The following is a 14,539-nucleotide window of genomic DNA, read 5'->3' as shown; positions in this document are numbered from 1 at the left end:
TTCAACAAACATTTATTGAGTACCTACCTTCTGTCAGGTACTTCTGGAGAGACTAAACATTCCTACATTAAGATACTTCCACATCCCTAGTCATATACCCTTCCCCTTGTAAATGACACATGATATGCTAAAGCTATGCAAAAAAAAAAAAATTATCAAGAAACCTGTCTGATGGTCCCTCTCTATAATGATTCTGCTTGCTACAGGAGAAGGGATGGATCAATCATAAGTGGACTTAACTTGGGAATCTATTTTATATATTTTGAGGACCTAGCATCCCTTTGTTTTCACTTTTACAAAGTATTTAAAGGAGACAAGATTAAGTGGCCCTGTGAGAGAAAACGATACAGCAGTGTAGGATTACAATGAGGGAAGGAGCCAGGGAGAGGTGGAATGATTTATGTTCACAGGTCACATAAGCATTCCAGATGGCCCCAAATTTGTCATTCAGCACCCATCTGACATCATTCACCATACATTCACGAACCACGAACACACAGCCATGTAGTAGGTACCAAGGCATGACAGAAGCTAGGTCCAGATGATCAAAGTGAATCCATCACAGCTCAGAAATAGTCCACCTGTCCTGGATACAACAAAAACTCTGTCATCTTACTGGGGAACTAAGAGGCTCTATGTAGACAAATAAAGCAAGTAAAAAATTTTCAGACTTGCTTGACTCCTAGAACTCTAACAGGACAGTGATGATCTAGCTCTTCCTGGCACTTGTCAGACTGCACCTTGAGAAAATGTTGCTCTGTATTTTGCATGCCCTTCTGTAGTACAGAAGTAGCTAAACTGGAGTGGATTAGAGGAAAGCCAGGCACCTCAATCATGTCATATATAGATGGTTGAATACAGAAGGGGTATTTTTCAAACACGTGAAAGGCTGCCACATATCAGAATTAGATTTTGTTCTGTGTGACCCCAAAAGGTACAAGGAGGATTAGCACATGAAAGTAATGAGAAGAAAGATCACAGCATCACAGCTCTATAGAATAACCTACCAAAGATAGCACAGGTCAGCCAGCCTTAGAGAAAGCGAGATCTCTATTGTGAAAACCAAGACAGTCACTTGACACAGATTCTGCAAAGGAGACAGAAGGATCAGAGGAGGTGATTTTGCTGGATAATATTTAAGTTATTGTCCAAATATGAGAGCCCATTTTAAAAAGTACAGCAAACAACTAAAGAGAATCTTCAAATGCATTCATCAGACAATAACATGGGTGAGCAGTGGTGGTTCTCATTAATGTTATTTCTCCTACCTAAACTGTTCCCCCTATTTCTAGCCAGCAGTGACTTATTTGAATCTCTCTTGGCTGCAGACACCTCTGATATGAATCCCAGTGGGCAAGAAGATGGGAAAAGAGGCTAGAGAGCAAGCCACAAATCTGGACAATCTACATCTATGGAAAAAAATCACCGAAGAATGATTACGAATTGATCAAAATAAAATGGGTGGTAGTGGGAGCTGGCTTCTATTAAAATCTGAATTTAAAAAAAATACTGAAATAGGCCAAATCTTGCTTGTTTCAAACCCAGTTTCAAAGAGATATTAACTAAACAATTTTGATGGTGCGAGAGGGACCAGAGGAGGGCCAAAATTGTGGGCCTCGGTGACAGCAATGTAATAAAACTGGACAGGAGCTTACTACATGTCTACTGAATGCATGAATCACTCAATGAGGCAGCCAGCCTTAGCCACACATCTGAGAGCCAGGGATTAAGTGAAATCTAGGTTCTTGGGAATAAGAGATGATAGAACCTACTAAGGGCAAATGTGTCAAGTAGAACATACCCATAAATGTTTAAGTCAGAAATTATGGTGACCTATCTTTCACTGGCTAGTGATGGTAAAACCCAGAGCTAAGTAAGGTTACATTCAGACTGGTTTTGGACTGCATGCTACCATTTCATCACTATCCTGGACCATTCAACCATCGGTGGAAAAAGATGGCAAGCGAACTTCATGAAAGTAATGACTTCAGTTCCTTATTTCAGTTCTTCACAATATATACTAAACCACTATCAGAGACAAACTGTTCTTGAAAAACAGCATGATATATTTTCAAAATGTGTAAATTCAAATGCTGAAAGCACATGACAAGGAAAAAGAAAGCATGCATACACTTCAGCATTTTAGTACTCCAAATATTAATTCTATTCACATTAAAATTAGGTGCTAGGGAGAGAAGGATTAAAACCGATATACTGTCTGATGTCAAATGTGGTTCGTCTGCCAGAGTACTTATTTTAAAGGCAGGCACTACATGCATTGTATCTCCTGGTCTTAATTTGTGTTTTGCTATGCTCAACAATTTTAATGCCAAGAGGAAGAAACTAAGTAAGAAAGGGAATGTGCTGGTCTGAACCTGGAGAGTTGATCTAATTGAACTGAAAAAATGAAAAACCCTTCTCCATCTGTTCAGTACACCTGCTGATGGAGCACTACCACAGGTAGGGAGGAAATCCATCAGAGACCAGTTATAAATAGATTTTTATTTCATCTGCTAAAAGCCTGGCAGCCGAGGTGGGAGGGCTGCCCACACTGGCAGCCAGGCAAAAGCTCTGAGCTGCTTTTGTGTTTAGGTGAAAGGAATAAGGAGACAGAAACCAACAACAACAAAATAAAGCAAATTTCCCAATAATTCATTTGACAACCAACCAGTAGTCACTAAGTTAGCCTAAAACATGTCACGCATTTCTGAGTGCTGGGGAGATAAAAGATCAGTCACACCCCCTTGTGAGGATGGTACAGAAGCCCAGTGGACAACAGACATGTTCACCCATCAGTTCTGTATACAAAGTTTGGATGTTCCAATTTCCCTTAAAATTGAATCAAGAGGGAGGAGCATATTGATAGCATGATATTGTCAACTTTACTGACACACCATATCTTTCTGAGGATATAAGGTTGGTGGAAATTCCAAATGTACCAAAATGTAAACTGGAATCAAATGTGTTCATGAACAAGAGAAAGCAGCAGGCCCAATCCATGAATTATCAGTCTATGGAGAGACCATGAGTGGTGAGAAGCATTAGGGTCCCTCCTTGTATGTGTAAGTCAGAGACAGGAACTCCTAGTCACATCCCCTTCAGCCAAGAGGCTGAATGGTGTCTCACACCTAGAGGGAGGGCAGCAAAGGGCAGTGAAGCTGAATGAACCAATAGCAAGGCAAGCGACAAGATGATCTTCCACTTTGAGTAAAAACAGGATCAAAAGGATGCCTCAAGAAAGGACTGATGTGAATATTCAGATCAGATACTTAAGTGCAGAATGTCAATGATTTATTTTAAAATAGGACCCAAGAGAAGAGGGGTGGGGAAGAGCGAAAAGGAATAGGTTTCATTTCACTGGAGATCACATACGCTTAGGAGAAACTTCCTGATGCCCTTCAAGGACATTAAGGATATTACCAACAAGATAATGACCCGCTATTCTGTCTCCACCAAGGACAAGAGAGAAATGGGATCGAACTGTGGCAAGGGAAAATTGGGTTAAATATGAGGAAGAATTTCCTGACAGCAAAGGTATTAAACACTGGAAAGGGAAACCAGAGGCGATTAAGGATGCTCTCTGGAGGTCTTTTAAAAAGTCGAATAGCTTGGCAACTATCTCGGGGTAATTTAGGTACAGTTCTGCCCGCTCCTCTGGCCTTTATCAGTGCTCTAATTCATCCCCTGGCCCAGACAAGACACATTCACCACGGTAAACTACAGTCACACTCTGTTCAATAATGAGCTCTCCGAAGGAGAATAAGCATTAATAAAATGGCAAAAGCTCTCTTGGAAGTAAAACTCATTTTTCTTTATTTAAACTGCACATTAGGTTTTTGTGGTTTTCTTTTCCTTTTTCTTTTTTCCCCTAACACTTACATCCAGAAATAGCCAAACAAAGCTCATCTCCACTGATCTGTTATCCCAAAGCATTAAAAGGAATCCAGGTGGAAGATTAAGTGTGGAGAACGTTCTGAGTCAGAGACCCACAGAATAATTTATTATACCCCTTTTTGCTAGGTGCTATTTAGCATGGAGCACTGCTGCCCAGAAATTCTAGTTTTCCTCCTCAGAAGGCTTAAAAAAAAAAAGGCAGATTCCCATTGGTTTTGCTATAAAGCAGCAAACTAAATTATCTCCAGCATTCTAAAATCAGGAGTCTTTGTTTATTTTATGGCTCCCTACTCAGAGTCATAGTAAAAAACTTCAAAAGAGTCTCACATTCCAAGAGGTCCATGTTCTTTAAAATATTTGAATTTTAAATCTCTCTTTATGTTGGGGTGCCTGGGTGGCTGAGTTGTTAAGCGTCTGCCTTCCACTCAGGTCATGATCCCACGGTCCTGGGATGGAGCCTTGTGTGGGGCTCCCTGCTCAGCGGGAAGCCTGCTTCTCCCTCTCCCCCTCCCTCTGCTGCGTTCCCTCCCTGGCTGTGTCTCTCTCTGCCAAATAAATAAATAAAATCTTTTTTTTTTAATCTCCCTTTATGTTGAAGAAAAAAAGGAGGATTTTTCAAGGTGGACCCTCTTCCTCTCCTGTCATAGCTGTCATCACACTTGATTGAATTGAGTTGCGGTCTCTCTTCACCTCCGTATGATAAACTCCATGAAGGCAGTGTGTAGGTTGTGTCCAGTACTATATCATCATCACTGAGCTCTAATAGATACTCAGATATTAAATGAATGATGGACTGACCACTTGAATGAATGAATGAAAAAATGAATGAATGAATGAATGGTAGAGGATTTATGTAAGTAGGTGGTCCCAAGTATACATGGGAAGGGCACCTGTAATAGCAGGACGCTGCTCTTCTAGTGACCCCATCATGGAGTGAACAAATGCCCAAAAATGGAATGAACAAGGCATTGGGAGGCAGAAGACTTGATGTGAGCTGCAGTGTCGCTAAGCCAGCACTTTACCTCTCTGAGCCTCAATTTCTCATCTGAGATGTGGGCTGTATGTGTGTGTATATGTTCCTCAAAGGGCTGTGGTAATGTGGGTAAATAGGAAAAACAGAATTTGTAATTAAATAGAAGACAGTTACTCTTTTCACACACTCTTTATTGAAGTTTTCCATAAAAATTTTAAATCCTGAAGGAGTGGTACAGAGATGGTATCTGATGCCAACTGCTGATTCCAGGAAAGATTTCAGTAAGTGGGAGAAGGAAGTATGACCCACGTTCCACCAGGGACAGAACATCCTGCTGGTTTCCATGTGGTCGGGAGGCTCATTCACTGCACTAAATAGCAAGCATCCTGAGGCAAACATGCCTGAGCCAAGCACACGGCCACTGTCCTTAAGAAAGGCAAATCTGGGGCGCCTGGGTGGCTCAGTGGGTTAAGCCGCTGCCTTCGGCTCAGGTCATGATCTCAGGGTCCTGGGATCGAGTCCCACATCGGGCTCTCTGCTCAGCAGGGGGCCTGCTTCCCTCTCTCTCTCTCTGCCTGCCTCTCTATCTACTTGTGATCTCTCTCTCTCTCTGTCAAATAAATAAATAAATAATCTTAAAAAAAAAAAAAAAAAAAAAAAGAAAGGCAAATCTGCAAACTCCAGACCAGGAGCTTTTCCTTAAGATTTGTATTTGCAAGTCCAGTCTTCCACCAGTTCTTCATCTCTACCTAGAACTCTGCCCACCTACACTTGCTCATGGCAAACTACCCTCCCACAGGCAGTGGTGCCAAATGGCTTGAACAACCAAACGCCTGTCAGTAAAGTGAAGACAGCATACTCTCACATCCAATTTTAAAACAGATATATAATTATAGATAATTATCGAAGCCGTTACATCTAAATAGTAACCAGCAGGGAAAGGAGAGGGAGGGCTCGGTATACAACACTCAGCAAGGCCCCAATCCTCCTGGTTTCTCAATCTTCTGTGTGTCCTTTTGTTTTGCAAAGTGATTTGGGAGATTAGGTGGGATTTTTTTTTAGGCGGGACAGCAAGGAAAGTTGTTGAATAAGTGCTACTTGATTGCACCACAAAAGATACCCAAAGAGCCTCAGCCACAACTCAATTCCACTTGCCCCAACAGTTTGAATTTCTCAATTAAGTTATTTTGTTAGCAAGAGGACTGGTTAGGGAAAGGAGAAAGCGCTTACTGCAGCGCGTTTATTCACTGTATAGAAATCACTGTAATAAGATCAACAGAACATTCTTTCTGAGGGCCCAAGAACTCCAATTTGCTAACGCTGCTGATGCAATGGGAATGTGCCCAAGTTACCGGTGTGCTGTAGGAGGTTCTGCAAATAACAAAACGTCACAATAGTCATTTATTCAATAATTGGTGCTCAGAAGCTTGGAATCTGCCCATTGATTTCAACTGACCAAAAGTCTATGTGAAAATTAAGCAGCTTTATCCTCTAGATATTAATTAAGGGGATAAAATTCTAGTTCATTCAAACAAATATTAGCCTCATTAGCCCTCTCTGCCACATCCAAAAGCATGGATTATTGTAAGTATTATTACTAAAACTACCTTTGAGAATAAAAAATCAAAGTATTCTAATTTTCCAAACACATACCATAGTTGATTTCAAAAGTTGCTGTAAGGAAAATAAACTAATCAAAGGTTAGGCAGATATTCTACCCTGTATAATAAAGGGCTGGCATATAAATATACTGCAAACTAATAAAAATAAGACAACTAAAAAGAAAAATGTGCAAAGGATAGGAATAGAGAATGTACAGAAAAAGTAATCTAAATTATCAATATAAAAGGATGCACAATCTAAGTAATCAGGTACACAAATTTAAATAACAAAATATTTCTTGCACACCAGATTGACAAAATGTCAAAGTCTGGTACCAGCAAGTACTAGCAAAGACATCGGAGATACAGAGATAGGACAGTGCCCTAATGTTAACTGTACAAATGCTTTGAAGAATAACTTGGTATTAATGAGTAAAGTTAACATATTTGGCAACTCAGTTTCATTTCTAGGTAATTCCCCTAGAGATCGCAAAAATGTACAGAAGACATGTGCAAGGTGTCCATGATAGCACAGTTAGTACAAGGCAAAAATGAAACGTCCACAACAGAAGAATGGATAAACCAAAATGAAAAGCTCTGTGGCATCAGACCTGTCGTAGCAACAGAGATCAATCTCAGAAATATCTAATCTCATCTGCAAAAAGACATCCACGGTATAAAATCATTTTATATGTGTTTTAAATTACCCAAAACAACAGTGACATTGTGTATGGTTACCTATACATATTGTAATATTACAAAAATATACATAGAAATGTTCTACACCAATTTCAGGGACAGAAGGACAGGGCTTTAGTTATATTCTGAATATTTTTCTTTAAAAAAAAGATCTGGAGCAAATAAATATGGCATTTGTTAGTTCTGGATAATGAGTACATGGGTATTCACTCTGTCTTATTCAGTACTTTGCTATGTACTTTAAAGTTTTCATATTAAGACTTTTCTAAGTGTTTTAAAGATACAGGTATATAACCCATAATCTCTTGGCACAGAGGCCTGGAAATCATACAGAATCAGGTGCATTATCCTTAACCCACCATAGTCATATGCTTGAAGTAGTTAGACTAGATAATTATCTCTCCCATTTGTAATATCAGTTAAATTGCTTTCAGGTATTACCTCGTTGAATATTCTTAACAACCTTCGATTTAGGTATTATGACACCCATTCTTCTGAGAGGAAAAGTCATCTTTTAGAGTTTCAGGGTTTTTCCCAAGATCACCCCTTTAGTAAGTGATTCGGTACTGGGATCTGGTACTGTCATTACTATACCACAGATGACCATGAGGCATCTCAAAAATCTGGCTTTCTAAAGCCATATGCATCATCTTTAAGATCTATGTTGTCAACCACAGGTGAGTTAGTAAATGGAATGAAACACTTATCACTGCATTACTTCAAGCCTTCTGTCAAATCCATTTCTTCTGACGATTTCTAATATACTGACCTCTTCTAAAAATAAATTATAAGAGTCTTGATAAAACCCAGCATATTATTAATGGGAAAAATGGAAACCTTACCCAGGTAGGTTTTTCTCTCCTTTAAAAAATAAATTTCAAAGTTAATAAAGTAAAAACTATAATCTTGTTTCTTCACTTCAATCTTTTATTCAATGTGTTAATGGTAAACAGATACTAATCTTAGGGAAGCAGGTGATTAGAGAGGGCTAGTGAGAACTTAAACATTATGAAATAACTTATTAAACACAAATAGCACCAACAACAGAAGCTAAATTTAAGGGTAACAGCACAGAGACTATTCAGGCTATTTCACCAAGTACAAAACTAACAATCTAAATAAGAGTATCACCAATGGGGAACCTGAATTTAAAAAGGCAGTAACAAGGCACCCCTCCCCCCACAAGCTGTAAGTAAAGGCCAATAAGGAACCTGGACTTCCATCCCCACCATGCAATAATGAAGTGCTCCTTTTTCCCCTACAGACATGGTGTCACAGGAGTCTATTAAAATGGAAGATTTAGGGGCACCTGGGTGGCACAGTGAGTTAAGCACCCGACTCTTCATTTTGGCTCCAGTCATGATCTCAGGGTCATAGGATCGAGCCCTGTGTTGGGCTCCACACTCAGTGCAACTCTGCTTGAGATCTTCTCTCCCTCTCCCTCTGCCCCTCCCCCCACACTCACAAGCACACGCTCGCTTGCTCTCTCTCTCTCTCTCAAATAAATAAATAAATCTTTAAACACACACACACAAGATTGAAATAAGATCCAGAGTCTCATAATACCCAAAATGCCCAGGATATAATCAAAATTCCTTATCCTTCCAAGGACAAGGAAAACTTCAACTTGAATAAGAAAAGACTCTCAGCTGATCCCAGTACCAAGATGACACAGATACTGGAATTACCTGAGAAGGATTTTTAGAGCAGCCATCATAAAAAACGTTTCAATAAGCAATTATGAACACACACGAAACAAATGAAAATATAGAAAGTCTCAGCAAAGGAAGAACAGATGAAATACATTAACTGAAATTAAAACTCACTAGGTGGGCTCAATAGCAGAATGAAGATGACAGAGAAAGGAATCAGTGACCCTGAAGATAGGAACAACAGGAATTACCCAGTCTAAACAACAAGGAAAAAAATAGAATAAAAAAAAATGATCAGTGTCAAGCACCTGGAGGACTACAACAAAAGATCTATCATTCATGTCATCACAAGATCTAGAAGGAAAGGAGAAAGAGTGCAAACCTTAAAAAATTACTCAAAATGTGGCTGAAAATTTGCAAATCTGGCAAAAGACGGGGACACCTGGCTGGCTCAGTCATAACAGCACACAACTCTTGATCTCAGAGTGGTAAGTTCAAGCCTCACATTGGGTCCAGAGATTACTTAAAAATAAACTTTAAAAAAAAATGGCAAAATACATAAGTCTACATATTCAAGAAGCTGAGTGAACCCAGGATAAATCCAAAGAAATCCATGCCAAGCTACATCACAATCGAACTCTTTGAAAACTAAAGACAAAGAGAAAATTTTTGAAAGTAGTGAGAGAGAAAAATCATCTTACCTAGAAGCGAAAAACAACTGGAATAACATCAGATTTCTCACCAGAAACCACAGAGGCAGAAGTGGTACAATATTTTTCAAGTGCTGAAAAAAAAGGGAACTGTAAGCCTAGAATTCTATATCCAGCAAAAATATCCTTCAGGGAACAGCGAAATCAAGACATTCTCAGCCGAAGGAAAACTAAAAGACTTGTTACCAGTAGACTGACCCTAAAAGAATGGCAAACAGAAATGATAAGAAGGCTAAGAAACCACTTTGTGTTAAAATGAAATATGACAATTACATTCCATGATACTATATAAGTATTATTTTATGTCAGTGATTAAAGTAGTGCCTTGGTTAACGTACCATGCAAAACTCCACAAGAAAATAATTTAGAGATGATGAAAGTGGCATTTGGGTTATTTCAAAAAAAAAAAAAGCTAGACATCATGAGCTCGTAGTCTATAAGCTCCTACTGTACCATTATCTATGCTGAAAAGTCAAACTCAACTTACATCACTTCAGCTTACAAGTTTTTCAAAAATATAACCTGCTACAAGTGCTAATACTGCCTATTGATTCAGCAATCCCACCTTGGGGCCTATACCCAAAAGAACTGAAAGCAAAGACTCATACAGATTATTTGTACACCCATGCTCAAAGTACTTACAACAGCCAAAAGGTGCAAACAACCAAGTGTCCATCAACAGAAGAATGGGTTTTAAAAAAAAAAAGTCTATATGCACAATGAAATATCATTCAGCCTTAAAAAGGAAGAAAATTTGGCATATGCTACAACATGACTGAACCTTGAAAATGTGGTGCTAAGTAAAGCACCTAGTCACTAAAGGACAAACACTATATGGTTCTACGTACATCAGGTGCTTAGAACAGTTAAATTCATAGAGACAGGAAGCAGAATAGTGGCTGCCAAGGACTAGAGGAAAGGGAAAATGGGAAGCTGTTGTTCAATGGGTACAGAGTTTAAGTTTTACAGGAAGAGTTTTGTGAATGGATGGTGGTGATGACTACACAATGTGAATGTACTTACTGCCATTGAACTGTGGACTGAAAAATGGTTAAGATGGTAAAGTTTATGTTATGTATTTTTACTACATTTTTTTTAATTTTAACCAAAAAAAAAAAAAGAATAGTATCTACCATTTGTTCAGCACTTGCTATGAATCAGGAAGTACACTAAGAGCTTTGCAGATATTTCCTTATGTCTCTTCTCAACTGACTTTGAGGAAGATAGCATGATCTGTTTTACACATGAAGAAACTGAGTTTGCATAACTAGACCAATGTTCAACAAGTGAAAAATGGAGTCTAAATCAAACTGACGTTGGTAAGACTCTGAAGCCCATTCTCTCTAACCCATAATGGTGGCAGGACTAGGATAAAGTACTCCTGAGTCTCTGGGAACAATTCCATCTTTTCAAGCAAGGGAAAATAACTTACAGTGGCCAGCAGAGAAGGTATGAATGGCACTGATCTATGGAATGAAAAGGATGGCATCACTACAGAGGGCCTAGTTCTTCAAAACCTGAACTTTAAAATATTTTCTACCAAACTGCATGATCCATACATTAGATGACCCTAATTATATTGGAGCAAGAGATTCTTGGCTAAAAAAAGAAGAGAAATTTTTAATTCTTAAAACATGGTGGAATACAGAATACAAACAGGTAACTTCCTTCCTTTTCCACAATTACTTCTAGAGAAATAAAATAATCTTGGCACAACCAGGGACAAAATCAAGTCACATGTTATAGTTGATGTAGTTATTCATGACCTACTGGGTTTCAGAATAAATTCCTAACTTCAGTATTCTCTGAACCTTTTCTTTCCCTTTACTAAAATTTCTATATACCCACTTCTCCTTATTTCACCATGTTCTCTGGAACCCCACGGATCACATCTCCTATCCGACCTGGATCCCACAGGCAAATATTGGAATGCTGCCCTCCTTTGCCCACATCCTCTGACCTTCCTCAGTTCCTGCTATTTCAATTCCAAGCCTGGATTCACCCCCCATGCTCACTCTCTCCAGGGCCACCACTTGTACCCGGGGTGACTTTGTACCTTCCTCCAGCAGATCAAGGCACAGGGCTTAAGCAGGAAAGTTGGGCCTGAATTTCATAATTATACACAGTGGTCTTGACTCTGCCCCTGGAGAGAGACCTAAATAGATGTTGTTCACTATGAACTGGCCTCAGCAACTCTTCATGATGTTGTATCACACTCTCAATGCTGATTGTTTTCGATACTCTAATCTAACCTCAAGATCTCACATCTACTCTCACTCTCTTAGTAAAGTTATTGGCAGGACTGAAGCCAGCTATTGAGCAGTGCCCTCAGCTCTCCACAAGTTTCCTTCACCATAATCCCCTCAGGCTTCTTCCCACAAGGAGCACATAAGGAAGATTTCCAACTTGTTAGACAGTCTGTTGGCCTGCTCCATGCCTAGGCCACACCACCATGGCCTACAGCTCTGGGATCCCTTGGGGAAACGAGAGGGAGAATGTAAGACAATGGAGGGCTGCCAGGAAGGGAATGAGCATTGGGAGCCATTGAGCACCAGTCAAGTTCTTATTTTATATTGTCTCCATTGGTTACCTCAGGGGTTCCAACTCAGTCACAGAGAATGTGCCCCTACACGCCACTCCCTCTAAACACATAACCAGCAACACAGACTCAGATTCAAAGCAAACATACTGCGTTTTGCCCCTCAACCATAATGAGAAAAAGTTTTCTTAATCAAATAAGCCTCAAGAAGAAAATCTGCTTCAAAACTTGGTTTATTCCTTCAGTGAGTCCATATTGCATGGCCATTATGTGCCAGTGTTAGGTGCTATCGCTAGGATTGATGAGATGCAGGTGAAAGCATTGGTAAGCTATAAAGAGATACACATTTACTGATTATTCTTATCCTTCCCCTCCCCACAACTATGAATTCCTTATGGGGAGAAATTATATCTTTGTCTCCCCTACCTTCAGCATGGGGTCTGGCACAGAGCAGGGCCTCTGGGAATATTTGTTGAATTACTTCGTCAGTTCATACCTGCAGCTGAAACATTTCTTATCTTACTCCACCTGCCACCAGACCTGACACAGGCTATGGCCACCACCATAACCACCGAGCTCACCTCCCTGGTTCATGTGACTTTCATTTCCTCTTGAATCTATACGTCCTTTTCACATAAAAGAACAACTACATGGAATAAAGTTAGTGCACCAAGTTAAAAGCTCACTCGTGCCTAGAGTCAAGAGATGTATCATCCTTATGAGCCTTTATAGTAGTGAACAAAACTAAGGACACAAAACAAAACACTAAGCAACGTGGAAAGTAAACTGATTGGCGTGCTTAGAATACACAGCCACCGAGCACACTTATTTCATAAGGGCCACCCTCACTTACAGGTGTGAGATTGGCCTCCTCTTCTCTTTCTCAGAAAAGAAATAAAGAAAAACAAAAATCCCTTACAAAGAGGTCGCTGCTTTATGCTGCAGCCACATCTTCAAAAGTTCAATGACACCTACTTTGGTATCTGTAAAACCTAGCATGTAAGCCGTGGTTCAAGCCTCCCTATTTGATTTCTTTCTCACATCTGAGTTGCTTACTGTACACGTCCCTCAGAAGACTTGAACAACTGAAGCTTTTTGGCCAATAAGATGCAGCAACCTGAAGAATGGCCCAACAAAGTTCCCAGAGCCCTATGGACAACAGCTGATCTCCTGAGGTTTTATAATAACACTCTCTGATACGTATATTGTACAATGGAAGTTAACATACCTTAATCTATTGAAATACATCTCACTACAGTGCTGCTCTTTTCTATCTAGGCTTCTGGGCTTCTATTTTAAATCTATACTCTGTTCCATCCATGCATGTGGTTTCCTTCCCTGTTACCCAAAATAACTTCGTCAATAAAATATTAGCATGCTTAAGTGGGTACTCAATAAGCATTTGCTCAATGAATTAATAAATGACTGAATAATTATAAAATGCTGGGCTAAGGCCCCCTAAGAGGTTTCCACTAGTTTATAAAATTATGTGCTTGCATGTTCAGGTATCACGTCTAAATGGGACTGAATAATAGGTATCAAGTAGCAGTTAAATATTAATCCATATCTGTCTTAATAATTCTACTTCAAAATCTACAATTAAAACTATAATGAATATATGCTGAGACAGAGTTCATTTATAATTATATAGTAAATACTACCAGTATTTACACACCTTAAGATTTGAAATATTAATACTGATATGGAAATAATTCACAGCATAAACATCAATGGGTTTGTATAATAAAAGGTCAAAAAGTAAAGAAAAATGCCTCGTGTTAAGCCTAAATGCATGTGCTTGAAAATGTAATCAATCAGTTTTAAATATACCTTTTAAAAAAGATTGTACAAAGGAGTGCCTGTTTTACACCCAGTTAATAAGGAACGATTTAATATGGGACTTTTTTCATTTTAGGATATGTAACAAGTAGGCCAAAGAGAATATATTAGTAAAAAACTTTATTAGGTATAACAGCTAATATTTATTATTAAATCTTAAGTCTAATAAACACCATAAAATGTAGCTTTACCACTACCGAAAAATTTAATATTCCTTAAGGTGTGTTCTGACATCTTTGTTTTCTAATTCACTTATTTCTTATTATCCTGTCAGAAAACAATTGGACATAAAATAGTCTGGGCATAAGATCAGTTTATTCTCACTGAGTTCGCTGTGAAGAAGTTCTGAAATAAGCTAACAAATTATTCTTTTAACTTTGAGGAAAAATGGTCTCAGATAAACTAAAGAAGTCACATATTTAGCAAACCTAAATGACGAGAGGTTATGTTAAATGTTTAAAAAGTAAATGAAAGTAAATATAAATCGGTAATAAGACGGTCGGAACAAAAGCGTAGCTCTAATTTAAACTTATTTGCTGAACTTTCTTTTTGTGTCCTATATTGTTGGTTGTTAGCATGGGCATGAAGGATCCTGTGAGCAGTTCAACAGGAAGACTGTAGCCATGCAAGCA

General features: G+C 38.9%; 1 protein-coding gene across 10 annotated transcripts in view; it reads right to left on the bottom strand.

Moving 5' to 3' along the window:
- Nucleotides 1–14,539, bottom strand: part of MSRA (methionine sulfoxide reductase A) — a 435,929-nt gene that overhangs the window by 377,844 nt on the left and 43,546 nt on the right. Inside the window, exon 1 of one of the 10 annotated variants that reach the window (XM_045997947.1) lies at nucleotides 9,521–9,580. The exons of the other annotated variants lie outside the window; for them this stretch is intronic. The gene's annotated coding sequence lies outside the window, so the exon portion shown is untranslated. Of the gene's footprint in view, nucleotides 1–9,520; nucleotides 9,581–14,539 lie in introns of those variants that run through there. 10 annotated transcript variants of the gene reach the window in all.

Source organism: Meles meles, chromosome 2 (genome assembly GCF_922984935.1).
Source record: "Meles meles chromosome 2, mMelMel3.1 paternal haplotype, whole genome shotgun sequence".
NCBI classification, from domain to species: domain Eukaryota; kingdom Metazoa; phylum Chordata; class Mammalia; order Carnivora; family Mustelidae; genus Meles; species Meles meles.
Note: the sequence above shows the minus strand (reverse complement) of the source record. Positions and strands in the feature narration are given on the sequence as shown.